The sequence below is a fragment of the Neomonachus schauinslandi genome, chromosome 11 (genome assembly GCF_002201575.2).
Source record: "Neomonachus schauinslandi chromosome 11, ASM220157v2, whole genome shotgun sequence".
NCBI classification, from domain to species: Eukaryota; Metazoa; Chordata; class Mammalia; order Carnivora; family Phocidae; genus Neomonachus; species Neomonachus schauinslandi.
In genome coordinates this window covers 10,295,435-10,309,546 of record NC_058413.1, presented here as the reverse complement: position 1 = coordinate 10,309,546, position 14,112 = coordinate 10,295,435, and the positions used below count along the sequence as shown (strand labels likewise).

General features: G+C 49.8%; 1 protein-coding gene across 3 annotated transcripts in view; it reads right to left on the bottom strand.

Annotated features, from left to right (window-relative positions):
- Positions 1–14,010, bottom strand: part of VPS37C (VPS37C subunit of ESCRT-I) — a 27,854-nt gene extending 13,844 nt beyond the window's left edge. For 2 of the 3 annotated variants that reach the window (XM_021684895.2, XM_021684898.2), the window contains exons 1-2: positions 13,718–14,010; positions 4,502–4,613 (exon numbers count right to left, since the gene is read on the bottom strand). The gene's annotated coding sequence lies outside the window, so the exon portion shown is untranslated. The remainder of the gene's footprint in view (positions 1–4,501; positions 4,614–13,717) is intronic. The other variant, XM_021684897.2, reaches the window with a different exon arrangement.
- Between the last annotated feature and the right edge of the window lie 102 nt (positions 14,011–14,112).

Below are 14,112 nucleotides of genomic sequence, written 5' to 3'. Positions count from 1 at the left end.
AGGGAGGCAGAGACCGAGGCAGGGAGGCAGAGACCGAGGCAGGGAGGGAGAGAACAGGTCGGTCAGCTGGCAGACAGTCAGTCAAGACACGGAGGTGCAGGAACAGGGCTCCCCCCCCTTCTCCCGCCCCCCCCTCATTTCTCCATGCCTTCACTGAGTAAACATTTATGGAGCCGTTACTACGTGCCAAGAACTGCACCAGACCCCATGGCAAAGGAGGCAGGATGAATGAGGTGTAAATAAATACCAAGTTCTTACTATGTGCCAGGCACAACCTGAACGTATAAACACTGGTACTAACTCCCCCCAGCTCAATTCCATTTTAAAAAGCAAAAACTTCACCACCACTCACAGCGAGTGCAGGTACCAGGGGATGTGACACAGCTGGGGGCCGGAGCAGTAAGCAGCGGGGAGGTGGCCGGCTCTGAGGGCTGGGGGCTCTGAGGGCTGGGGCGTGAGAAGCCCGCCAGGCCTCCCTGAAGGTGGGGGGAAGTGCTGCTGCTTGTGCGGGGACAGGAGTCAGAGGGCCACAGGCAGGTGACAGCGGGGCCCTGGCAGGAGCGGCTGCAGATCCCCATGGCTGGGAGAAGGGGACCGGAGGCTGCCGAGGCAGGCAGGCGGCTACACAACCCTCACGGGTCCAGCAAGACCAACACCTCTTTTGGGGGGGTGACGCCATCGACTCAAAGATCAGACGGGGACCAGAGTGGGAAAGGCCACACATGTGCTAATCCGTGTTCCCTCCGCAAGAAGAGAAAAATCTCAGTTTCCCTGTCAATAACCCAAGAAGGAAAAAAACTTCCTTTCCTTTCTCTTTTGGCTCCTCTGCAGCTTTCACCTCCAGGCAGGCACCTGCGGCCAAGGCCAAGGCCAAGCCACCGGATGGGGAGTGTGTCCCTCTGGAAAAGCGGGGGCTCAGCCCAGCTCGGGTACTTCCTGTGGGCAGGGGGGCAGCCGGGCTTGGCCAGACCTGCCGGGTCCCCCGGGGAAGCTAGAAATCCAGATCCAGGTGACCTCTCTCCAACTTTTAAGTTGTAGTAGCCAATTCAAAAGTTGTAAAACAACAACAATAACAACAACAACAACTGGGCGGGGTGCGGTTTGTCAAGAGTTCCCTCCAGGAGAGACACGTGCCTGCCACAGGAAAGGAGGGAGGGCAGGGGGGCGAGGTGACAAACACCTTCCCCAGGCACACTGGAGCTCCCCTCCGGCAGCAAGCAGAACCAAGGGGGCAGGCTTGGGAGTACGGCCCCTACGCCGCTGAGGCCGCACACCGGGACGGGAAATGAAGCTCGCAGGCTCAAACTTCTTCGGATCACGGAGCACTCGCTATCTTGACTCGATCGCTCTCACAGGCCTGGAGCATGGGGAACAGGATCGAGTGAAGATAGCAGGCCCAAAGGCGACTCCACTACACCCCAGGGGACTCAGGCCACTTTCCCACCGCTCCCTGGGGTGGGGTGGAGGGGGCTGAGAATGGAGCTGTGGAGAGGGGATGCTGGGAAGGGTTCAAATTCTGGGCCGTCTTCCAGCTCTGTCTTTAATGGGGGTGGGGGGGAGCAACGTCTGGATGGCACTTGCTCAATGTGGATCTTTGCCAGGACTGTTTAGTTCAAAAAGTTTCAACTGATATCAGAGCCTTTACAAGCATAAATTAAAAAAAAAAAAAAAAAAAAAAGAGTAAAGACAAAAAGCAAAATGCAGTCTTTTCTAAGCTCAGATCAGAATAAGGTGTGCCAGCCTTGGAGATGGCTTGCGATGCCCAGGGCCCCTTGCCTCTGTCTGAACAGTCAATGCTAGCTCTCCCCCAATAGGATGCAGAGAAAAGCACTGATGCCCGGGGTTTGCCCTTTGGCTCCATAACCCTTTAGCTGTGTGACCTTGATCAAGTCTCTTAACCTCAGTTCCCCTATCTGGAAAATGGGTACCATGACGGTAATCCCACCTTAGGGGTTGTGTGCCTCGGATGAGCAAACGGCCCTGGAGAGGGCTTTGCAAGCTCCTGAGCATGGGACAAATGTTAATTACTCTGCCTCTTGGGGATAATCCGATGATTAGGGGCAACTCTTGACACCCCTGGGGCTCGATCTAGAGTCAAGCAAATGTGACTGCTCTTACTGATTCAGAAGACGGAACTGGGACTAAGCAGGGTGCCTCTGTTTCCCCGGCTCCCGCTGGCAGACAAAGCACACGTTCCCATCACTCCCCTCCTCACCATAAGGAGACCACGCTGACCCGCCAGCTACTTCAAGCCCAAAATCACACTGCAAGGAGAGTTGCAAAGGCCTTGGGCTTGTGAAATTCCCACATCCACTTACGGCAGCACAAGAAGTAGTTACCATAGCAACCTGCACAGCTCAGTGTGCCTGAGTTAGAGAGACCTGGCCCCATCCCAGCCCTCCTGTCAAAAACACCTGCGGTTGCCTTAGAAACCTTCCTATTCCTGCTGCTTAATGACGACAGATTTGTTGACCTGATCTAGTTTTCTTTCCCTAGAATGATTCTAGCCGTGCACGCGAGTATCAGACCATTAGTCACCTGACTTCCCACAGGAGTTAATAAAAACAAATCAAACCATCATGCGCTCCTCACTTGGTCCAATGCACCATGGACCTGACCTTCCCTTCAATTTTAAAGTTGGTGTGTAAGCGCCAGAAGGGAGCCTCCTGAAGTTTCCTCTCTAAGGAATTTCTGAGGTTGGGGCAGGGAACTCCTCCCCCTTCCCCAGTGCTGAACAGTTAAGACAGCAGGAAGGGAAGTGGAAAGAGTTCAGGGCTTAAGAGCCAAATATTCCTGGATTTAAATCCCAGCTTGACCTTTTACTAGCTCTGTGACCTTGGGCAAATTATTCCGCCCTTCTTACTCTGTTTCTCTTTGGCAAAATGGGGCTAACACTACCAACATCGCCGGCTGTTTTAAGGACTTAAAGAGAAGTAAGGGAGATATAACCTCTAGAGGTGCTAGAAAAACCACCAAGCAGTCGCTAGGTAGCATTAATCCACACACTCACACCTTACCACTGTTGCAAAATGCTGCCTGACACCCTGGCCAGGCACCCAGCCAGGTTCGGGAGGGAGGGCAGGTCCTCTGGAAGGCAAAGGGTGGGGCTTTCTGAAACAGGCTCCAAACCGACCTGAACAAAGATCCTCAAATAGAAGTGTGCTGACACATCGATGGGGGCATATACAACCTCTCAGGACAAGGTCTTTTGACGGCAATTGTCATCTTTACATAAATATCTACATAACAACCACATGCTCCTCAGGTCCACTGAATAACTCCATCTGACGCCCCCTTCCCCCAGAGGCAAGCCACTAAGTGGGAAGACCCAGGAAGGATGAGCCCCTTTCCTGTGCCGAACATGGGGACACGGGAATGGCACAGGACTTCGGCCAACTGCCTTCTCTACTCAGTGGGCTGCTAGCCAGGCTGGGGTGGTCCATCAGCAGAGGACACCTGCGGAGCCGGAGGGCAGGGCTGGCAGGGTGTGGGGCCCCTGGCTACCTACAGTCCTTGGATGGGCCAGCCCATCCCCTAAAGGGGCCCCTCCCAAGCCTGCTGAACCTCCACCCCTCACCCTCATCCCAGGGGAGACTCTGCTCAACCTTACTCACCTTTCTCTTCTCCCAAACCACCTTCCCCCGCCTGACCCCCGTTTCCCCGCCTCGGCTTCACGCCCTCACTCCCAACCCTCCAGGCCGCCCCGACACCCCTCCTGTCCAATCACCAGGCTTCACCTAGTCACTGCTCCAGCGAGCTTTAATCCAGGCACCTCCGGATTCATTTTTGAAGGCACTGCGTCCAGCTCCCTCCGCCTTCCCTGAAGCCAGCCATCTCCTCTCCTTCCCTCGTCCCCATCCCTCCAGCTGTCGGGACCTCCGCCTCCATCCTCTTTACCCACTCGCCTGGCATGCCCTGCCGTTTTCCGAGTTTTCCAGTTTTCTAAAGGAGTTCTCCTTTAAAACGCTACCCCAAGCCCCCAGAGCACAGAACAGACGCCAGAGGCCAGGCCCGGGGTGGGGATGGGGGGGGAACCCTGCTCTTCCAGCTCAGTCTCCCCCAAGGCCTTAAGGGGGCCCCCAGGCCACCTTCCCAGAACACAGATTGAAAGCCACTGCCCTAACCCCTGCCCCCTGCCCAAGCCCCCCTCCTCCATGTTCTTTCAGCTGTGAGACGTCACCAGCAGGGCGGGGCGGGGGGGGGGGGCTACTAGGCACTTCCAGAGCCCTGTGGAGGCCGGCTGAAGTCTCTGGGAGAAAGAGCAAGAGATGCTTCCCAGAGGAGCTGACCTCTGAAGGACAGGCAGGCACTTTCAGGATGGGGAAGGCCCAGGGCAGAGTATTCCAGGCAGACGGAAGGCAAGAGCAAAGCCAGGGCGCTACAGCTGGGGACGCCTCGCGGACAGGAGTCAGACCAGGCTTTACCCCCACCACTCAGCTTCCCCTCCAAGCCGCGCTGGGCCACCGGCGAGAGAGAAACGATGACCATGCAGAGCACTTACAATGTACCGAGCAGTGTCCTAGGCGCTCTATCCGCAGCAGCTCGTGGGATCCTCACACCGGGCCCTCGCGGCTGCGCAGCCTTCGGCTCTCCTCATTCTCCACAAGAGAAACCTGGGTCGAGAGAAGACTTGTACCTGATCCCAGTCTCACGACGAGGAAATGGTAGAGCCCGAATTTCACTGCGGTGCTCTGGCCCTGGGGCCCATACCCTTCACCACGGCACCATGCCACCCCTCAGTCAAATGCACGCCCATGCAACACGGTGCCCAGCTCTGGGGGCAAACTTAGGATGCGGTCGTTCTTGCTGACATCTTTCCATTAGACTTCTAAAGAACAGGGGCTGGCCACACAGCACCCCGGGGCCCCAGATCTCCCAACACCTCCTTTGGGCCCTCGCCCTGCAGGGACAGCCCAGTGGCTAAAGGCTCTGGGGGACAGACAGCCCTGTGCCCTCGGTCACTACTGGCTGGGGAGCTTGGGCAGGTCCATCTCTCTGGACCTCGGTTTCTCCTCTGACACTGGCCTTTTACAAGGATGAAATGAATTAGTGCCTGGGAAGTCCAATGCCCGGCTCTCAGGCCGGGCTCAACACATGGTCAGGATCTTCTTCATCACCATGGCTGAGCTCCCACCCGGCCCATTCCCTCTGCAGATGCGGAGGACAGAGAACTGAAGATTCCTCCAGAGACAGCATCAATGAACGGTGCCACAGAAATCCAGTGGCTGGATGTAACACAGATCAATAACGTTCCACTTCAGTCAATACGATGGCCAAGAAACAGGTTATTTAGTAAGTAGCCCATTCCTGAAACTTCCTGACAGTAAAACACAAGCGGGACACTTTGCAAAGCCTCTTCCTCCTTGGCCCACGGCTGAGTGAAAAGAAAACCATCCTGGGGCGCCTGGGTGGCTCAGTCGTGAGGCGTCTGCCTTCGGCTCAGGTCATGATTCCAGGGTCCTGGGATCAAGTCCCGCATTGGGCTCCCTGCTCCTTGGGAGCCTGCTTCTCCCTCTCCCACTCCCCCTGCTTGTGTTCCCCTCTCTCGCTGTGTCTTTCTCTGTCAAATAAATAAAATCTTTAAAAAAAAAAAAAAAAGAAAAGAAAACCATCCTAAGCTACTCCACACCCAATGGCCACTTGTTTCTCTGTTGCCCCAACTGTTCAGATGACTCAGAAAGGATTTCAGGCTGCAGCTGTCAGCCTCCCCCTGACCCCCACCCCAATTCCTAACCTACACAGGGCAAGCTGAGCTAGCAGGTTCGACCATCCCTTTAGGAAGGATCAGGATTAAGGTCAAGGCAAACACCCAGGAGTCTGTATGAGGTCACTCAAGGTCTGTCTGTTCAAAGGCCAGGACAACGAGACCATTGTTCTCACTGACTCGGGGCCATCCTAGGCTGGCAGAAGGCGAGGCACCTGTAGATCCTCTCCCTGCCAGGGATGTCTGACGCTATGGACTTCTGGGTCTCCCAGAGGGAGGCAGGTGTGCTGAGGGCAACAGTGGAGCCACAAAAAAAGAGAAACTAGGCCAGAGCCTCCTCATATCTGCTCTTGACTCAGGCAGGGATCCATGAAGGCCGTTATCAAACGCGCGAAGGCCACTATCAAACAGGCGACACGGTATCAGCAGCTACACCGGGCTCTGAACCCAGTTCCATGCTCCGGCAGAAGGCCTACTCTGAGCCAGCCTCTCCGGCAGCTGACTGCCAGACTCTAACAGACTCCACCCTCTGCAGCCCTCCCCCACACACCGCAGGACTCTCTAGAGAACACAGCCAATCAGAGCTCTCACATCCCTGCTTAGAACCTTCCATAGTTCCCCAGTGCTTTGGTATTTCATTCAAAACCTTGTGCTCCTGTGCTTGGCATAGAAGGCCCTGTATCAGCTGACCCCAAACCTCCCTTTTCAGCTAGATTTCCTTCCACTCCCCTCAGGGACTGCTCACCCCACCCCAACTCTCCGTTCTACCTACTATTCCCAGAAGAAGCAACATGCTTCCAATCACTTGACAAATATTCTGTACCTATAAAAAGATCAGTATGACAGGGATCCTGCCCACAGGAGTTCCCAGCTCTGCCCCCCAGCCTTTGTCCCTACCATTCCCTCTTCCTGGAATACTCTTTCCTATGCCTTCTACAGCTTGAAAATGCCTACCCATCCTTCAAATGTCAGCTCCTTCTCCCAAAGACTTCATCCTACCCTCCCATGGTGCTCTGTAAGTACTACCTGGCATTTATTATATAGGAATCGGGCATGTTTCTCCATCCAGACTGTGAGCCATGTTGCTCAGGTCTGCATCCCAGCACTAGGTCAATGCCTAACACACAAGGCACTCAGTGAGTGCTGACTGGACAGGGTCACCCAACTCTGGACCAACAGAGAGGAACAGGGACCAGATTTCTCTCCTGCCTCGACCAACCAAAAAACCAGACAAAATAAATGGAACAACAGTTTTCAGACACTGGACATCAGGCATTGCAAGAAAGGGATTCCTGAGACGGGAGAACACACGATTGTCTGCAGCTCACTGCCCATAAAGAGGTTCCAGGCCATGATACAGGGAAAGAGTGCCTAGGCAAAGCCTGACAGTCTCGGAGCCCGACAGTCTCCCCACACTGGGGAAAGGAAGTTGGGAGTCCTGGGAGGCCAAAGCAGCCAGACTTTACAGGGCCTATACCAGAAAGGAGATGGCGACACAAAGAGAGAACTCTGGAAATCTGCAAAGGGTCCTTCTCCATTTTTCAGCTGAGTGTTGACAGTACAGATCAGGATTAGGGGGAACACTCCTTGGACCTCAAATTGAGCCAAGAATAATTTGTATCTCGGCCAGAGTGGAAAAACCTAGTAATCCACAGGGTATCCGTGGAGCACTGAAGAAGGTGCTGTTTTGTTAGTGGGGAAAAATTAACCCTGGTCTAAAGATTGTTCTGATCCCAGGTAACAAAACTTAAGAGCAAGCCTTTAAAGAATGAAACTGTTTCCAAGTAACTTAACAGTGTCTCAAAACAATGCCAAGAACATACACAGATATACAAAAATATCCAGCACCCAAGGGGGGAAAATTTGCACCATCTGACGCTGACAAAATTACGAGACATACAAAGAAGCAAGAAAATGGAATCCATGATGAGGGAAAAATCAATCACGAGAAACAGACTCAGAAATACAGATAACAGAATTTGCATAAAAGGACATTAAAATGGTCACTACAACCATATTTCGTATGTTCAAGAAGCTAAAGCAAAAACTGTTAAGTAGAGACATGGAAAATATAAAAAAAGATCCAAATATAAACTTGCAGAGACAGAAACTATAATGTTGAGATAAAAAGCATACTGGATGGAAGTAACAACAGATTAGGCACTACAGAAGAAAAGATCGGTGAACTTGAAAAAATAACAATATGAACTACCCAAAACAAACCACAAAGAGAAAAATAAAAAGACCAGGGGAGGAAACGAATGAAGCATCAGAAAGCTGTGGAACAACAGCGATCAGACCTCCCAATATACCTGTAACTGGAGTCCCCAGAGAAGAGAAAGGAGACAAGAGAAACTATCTGAAGAATTAATGGGCTGCAAACTTTCCAAATTTGATGAAAGCTATAAATCCACAGATCCAAAAAACTCAAATAACCCAAGCACCATAAACAGGAAGAAAACTATACCAAGGCACATCATGATGATTAAGTTGTTTAAAACCAGTGATAAAAAGGGGCGCCTGGATGGCTCAGTCAGTTAAGCATATCCCTTCAGCTCAGGTCATGATCTCAGGGTCCTGGGATCGAGCCCCACATCAGGCTCCCTGCTCAGTGAGGAGTTTGCTTTTCCCTCTCCCTCTGCCCCACTCCTGCTTGTGCTCTCTCTCGCTCACTCTTTCTCAAATAAATAAAATCTTAAAAAAAAAAAAACAGTGATAAAAGCAGAAGGAAAAAGGGCACAGTCGAAATGGAACAACAAAAAATAAAAAGGACAACTGATTATTCATATGAACAATGCAAGCCAGAAGACACTGGAACCACATCTTTAAATGTTGAAATTATAAGGACCAACTTAGAATTCTATACCCAGGGAAAACACCTTTCAATAACAAAGGCAAAATAAAGACTTTCTTAGACATCCAAAAGCTGAAAAATTCATCACCTGCAAGAAATATTAAAGGAAGTCCTCAAGTCAGAAAGAATGTGAAACAAAATGGATCTACACAGAGGATATAAATATAAAATATATTTTCTTTTTGATTTCTTTACAAAATAATTGACTGTTTACAGCAAAATAATAATAATGTATTGTGGGATTTATAACATATGTAGAAGTGAAATGTGTGACAACAACAGTACAAAGTCCAGGAGGAAAGAAATAAATGTATACAAAATGGTATATCATTTGATGACAGACTGTGACAAGTTAAAGATGCATACTATGGGGGCGCCTGGGTGGCTCAGTCGTTAAGCGTCTGCCTTCGGCTCAGGTCATGATCCAGGGTCCTGGGATCGAGCCCTGCATCAGGCTCCCTGCTCCGCGGGAAGCCTGCTTCTACCTCCCCCACTCCCCCTGCTTGTGATCCCTCTCTCTCTGTCAAATAAATAAATAAAATCTTAAAAAAAAAATTTTTTTTTAAAGATGCATACTATGAATCTAAGGCAACTGCTAAAAAACAAACAAAAAAGAGTTATAGCTAATAAACTAGCATAGGAAACAAAATGAAATCATAAAAATTACTCAACCCCAAAGAGATCAGGAAAAAGAAAAAAAAGGAAATGGGAAGAAAGAATATTGGACAAATTGAAAACAAACAGCAAGATAATAGTTAAGCCCAACAATACTAATAATAATATTAAACGTAAATGTTTTAAACAACCCAATTAAAAGGCAGAGATTATAAAACTGAATTTTACAAAATGCAAAACCTATCCATATGTTGCCTACAAGAACCCACTTTAAAGACACACATAATTTAAAAGTAAAAGGATATAAAGAAATACACCAAGCAAACATTGATTTTTGAAACACTATCCATTTTTAAATTGTAATAAAAAATATATAACATAAAAATTACCATCCGAACTATTTTAAAGTGTACAGTTTTATGGCAGTAAGTACACTCACACTGTTATACAACCATCACCACCACCACTTCCAGAAATTTTTTTATCATCCCAAATTGAAACTCTAATTCCCATTAAACACTAATTCCCTATTTTTCCCTCCTCGGCCCCTGGCAACCACCATTCTTCTTTCTGACTCTGAACTTAACTACTCTAGGAACCTTACATAAGAGGACTCATGCAATATTTGTCCCTTTGGTGATTGGCTTGTTTCACTTCACATTATTTCTTCAAGTTTCATCCATGTTGTAGCACATGTTAAAATTTCCTTCCTTTTTTTTTTTTTTAAAGATTTTATTTATTTATTTGATAGAGATAGAGAGAGGGAGAGCACAAGCAGGGGGAGTGGCAGGCAGAGGGAGAGGAAGAGGCAGGCTCCCCGCTGAGGAAGGAGCACGACGTGAGGCTCGATCCCAGCACTCTGGGATCATGACCTGAGCCGAAGGCAGCCGCTTAACTGACTGAGCCACCCAGGCGCCCCAATTTCCTTCCTTTTTAAAGCTAGATAATGTTCTATGTATGTACCACATTTTGTCTGTCCATTCATCTGTCCATGGATGTTTGGGTTGCTTCCACCTTTTGGCTACTGTGCATAATGCTGCCATGAACCCCAGTGTACAAATATATTAGTTGAGTCTCTGCTGTGATCTCTTTAGGGCATACACCCATAATTGGAATGGCTGGATCATATGGTAATTGTATATTTAATTTTTTGAGGGATTGTCATACTGTTTTCCACAGCAGTTGTGCATCTGACATTCCCACAGCAATAATAAGAGTTCCAGTCTCTCTACATCCTCTTGCCAACACTTCTGGGTTTTTTGATAACGGCCATCTTAATGGGTGTGAAGTGGTATTTCATTGTCATTTTGATTCTCATTTCTCTAATGACCAGTGATGTTGAATATCTTCAAGTGCTTATTGGTCATTTGTATATCTTCTTCAAAGAAATGTCTGTTCAAGTCCTTTGCCTATTTTCATCAGATCACTTTTTTTGAGATGTAGTTCTGTATATATTCTGGATACCCAATAATTTGTTAAAAGCCAGATTCACTATATTAATATGAGATGAAGTAGATTTCATTACCAGGGGTTGAAAGGGTCAATTCATCAAATGACACTCCAAAATGTTTATGTACTTAATAACAGAGCTTCAAAATACATGAAGCAAAAACTGAAAAAACTACAAGGAGAAATGGACAAATCAACCATTATAGTCATAAGTTTCAATGACCCTTTTCCACTAACTGATAGAACAAGTAGACAGAAAAGCAGTAAGCAGTTAAGATTTAAACAGCACTACCAACCAACTTAACTGACATTTATACAACACTCCACTCAACAAAGCAGGAAACACATTTTTCCCAAGTGTTTATAGAACATTTACCAGGGAAGACCATATCCCGGGCCATAAACAAGTCTCAGTAAATTAAAACATTTCAAATCATACAAAGTACATCCTTTGTTTACAAAGAAATTAAGTTAGAAATCAGTGTTTACTGGACAGAAAGAGAATGTATTAGTATAATGCTGACTTTGTGTCTTCTACTACTTGTAAACCTGCCAAGGAAAGAGTAGATACATTAGCAGGGGGACGAAAGTACTTAATGTCTTCGATGCTAGGCATACCTGACCTGGGCTATCTGTTTGATACCGTGTTCATGGTTGAGTCTCTCCTCTCCTCTCCAGCCCATCCTAAGCCCCAGGGGCCCCACTTGTCAGCACCAGCCAAATCAGGACAAACCTGTTTGGTATTTGCTCAAGGCTCTCACAGAAACCAACGAAGGGGAAGAGAAATGCAGTAGAAGGAACACCTGCGAAGTATACATACCTTTTAAGTGCCCCAATCCTCAGAGACATTGCCACTACAGAGATCTCTGTGTTACAGGGCAACTATTCAGGAACAAACTGGAACCTTATGAAAACTCTAGACCCTGAACAGAAACTAACAGAATTTTGGAACAAGAGGATCCAGTGGGATGAAAACAAGGTATTCAATGACCTGATTATGTCAGCCTGGAAAAACCCTACTGGTACTGGCCAAAAGTATCTGCAAATGATTCACATGGCTAGTTAGCCCAATGCCCTTTTGATGGCAGATTTATGTCAGATTAGCAAATTTCACAGCAATAAGTAAAAAGAAAACAAGAATCCTTAGAAATAATCTCACTTCCAAGTATAGAAAATCTACAAAGTCCTTAAGGTGGTGCTTCTCAAATTTGACTTTCAAAAAGAATCACTCAGTGCATATGTAAAAAATACTGATTCCTGGGACCCCTCCAGACAATCTCCAGAGGTTTGGCTCCGTATTTTTAACAACCACCACAGGTAATTCTTTTTTTTTTTTTTTTTTTAAGATTTATTTATTTATTTTCGAGAAAGAGAGAGAGCAAGAGAGGGGAGGGGCAAGGGAGAGAGAGAGAGAGAACCCTCAAGCAGACCCCCTGAGTGTGGAGCCTGACACAGGACTCAATCCCAGGACCCCAAGACGATGACTGGAACTGAAACCAAGAGCCAGATGCTCAATCAACTGAGCCACCCAGGCTTCCCTAAGCATCACAGATGATTCTTAAGGTCCAGCAAGAACATCAGCTTTGAAATGAGACTAAGGGGTTAAAAATCCTGACTCGGCACTTCCTGGCCCTGTGACCAAATTATGTAACATCTCTGCAACTCCCTTTCCACCTGTAAAATGGGATCACCACTGAAGTGTTCTCAGAATTCACTATGTTCACAAAGCCCCTAAAACAGGCCAAGAGCACATGGCAGTCAAGCAAGAAATCAGAGCTAGTACTACTTAAACCCAGCCAGCAGAAGCTGCCCAGATGAAGAAATCTAAAATGAAATGTTCTATCTAATGGAAATTACAAAGGCACCAAGCCAGTTTCCAAGATAATTGAGGAAAAAAGCCTTTCTGGGCACTATGACCGCCAAGAACAAAGACTCTCACTTCAGCAGCCAATAGCTACCCAAGCCCTTCCTCCCACCCAGAACCACAAGGTCCAGGCCTGGGCAGGACTGCAGCTTTGCACAAGAGCCAAAGAAAGTCCTTCCTCCCCAAATCCCTCTGTCACCGCCACCTCCAGCTCTAGGGCCGACAGTCCTAAGAGTCAGGTGGCAACATCTTGGGGGCACCAGTAGTAAAGAGAACTCCTGGAAAATAGGCAAGGAGCCAACGAAGGGAGTGGAAAAGGGCTGAGTCAGCAACAGGATTACTTAGTGAAGGGAAGTGAGTCTGTGAAGTTTCCAGGGCTAAAGGAGGCATTGCTAGGGTGGGTGAAGCCCGACACTGTGTTGGAGTTGATGCAGGGTCAACTCTGCCGGTAACTCACAACACAGCCCGAGGTAACTCCTTCTCCCACCCATAAAGTGGGAAACTAAGCACCTTATTGGATGTGGGGAAGAAATGAGGAGGAACCAGGCACCTATAAGAGATACACTGATAGGCAAACACCCCACTGCCCTTTGTACCCAAGAGGAACGGGACATATACTGGAGAGAGATACAAATACATACAGATACATACACACACACACACACACCAATGCCCTTTGCACCCAGCAGGTCCAGGGGTAGGGTTTGGTCAGGGATGCTGGGCGCTCCTAGTCTGGGTACAGAAAAAAGGAGAACAGAGCCGAGGCTGAAAGCCCCTTTCTTTCACTGTCCTGGGGAAAGGGCACAGGCAGGGAGTCACAGACCAGAGTCTCTGTGACCCCACCCTGCCACCGGCCTCCCGTGTGACCTCTGGCTCCCACTCTTAGGCCTGCTTCCCCATCTGTACAATGGGCAAACTCGCTCTAACGTCACTAGAACTGTGCCCAGCAAGATGCTCAAATATGGGGTGGAGGGGTGGAGGGTGGAGGTGAGGAGTGGGGCGGGGCCGGAGGCGCCACCTGCAGGGGGAAGGGACGGGAGCGCGCTAGGGGCAGGGGCGCCGGCCTCCCTCCCTCCAGCCGCGAGGGGCAGAGGCGCCCGCGGCAGTGACGCGCCCCTCGCACCCAATCACCGGCCTCTGCCAGGATGAGGCCGACAGGCGGAGGCGCGCCGGGAGCCACTGCCAGCGCCACCCCCTTCCCCGTCCTTGCCCCTCCCCGGGTCCCGCTCACCTGCCCGGCCGCCGCCACCGCTGCCGCCACCGCCGCCGCGGGTTAAACCACGGCCCGCGCCCACACTTCCGGGGCCCGCAGGCCCGCCCCCTCCCGCCGGATGTGACACCCCTCCAACGTCCGGGCCTGGGAGAGGGGCCCGCGCCGCTCGTCCCGCACCACGCTGGGTGGCCCGTGGGTCTGAGTCACCACGACACCGCTCCCCGCCTTCACCCCCCCCCGGGGCCACAGCCACGGGAGTCCCCACGAGACCCTCCCGCGAGCGGCGGACGCCCGGCCCCGCCCCTAAAGGCCTCCGCCCCGCCCCTGGGAGGGGCACCGCCCATTGGGCGGAGACTCGACCGCCCAGGGCGAGTGCGCCTGCGCAGACATCTGGCGTATTCTCTGGGGGCGAG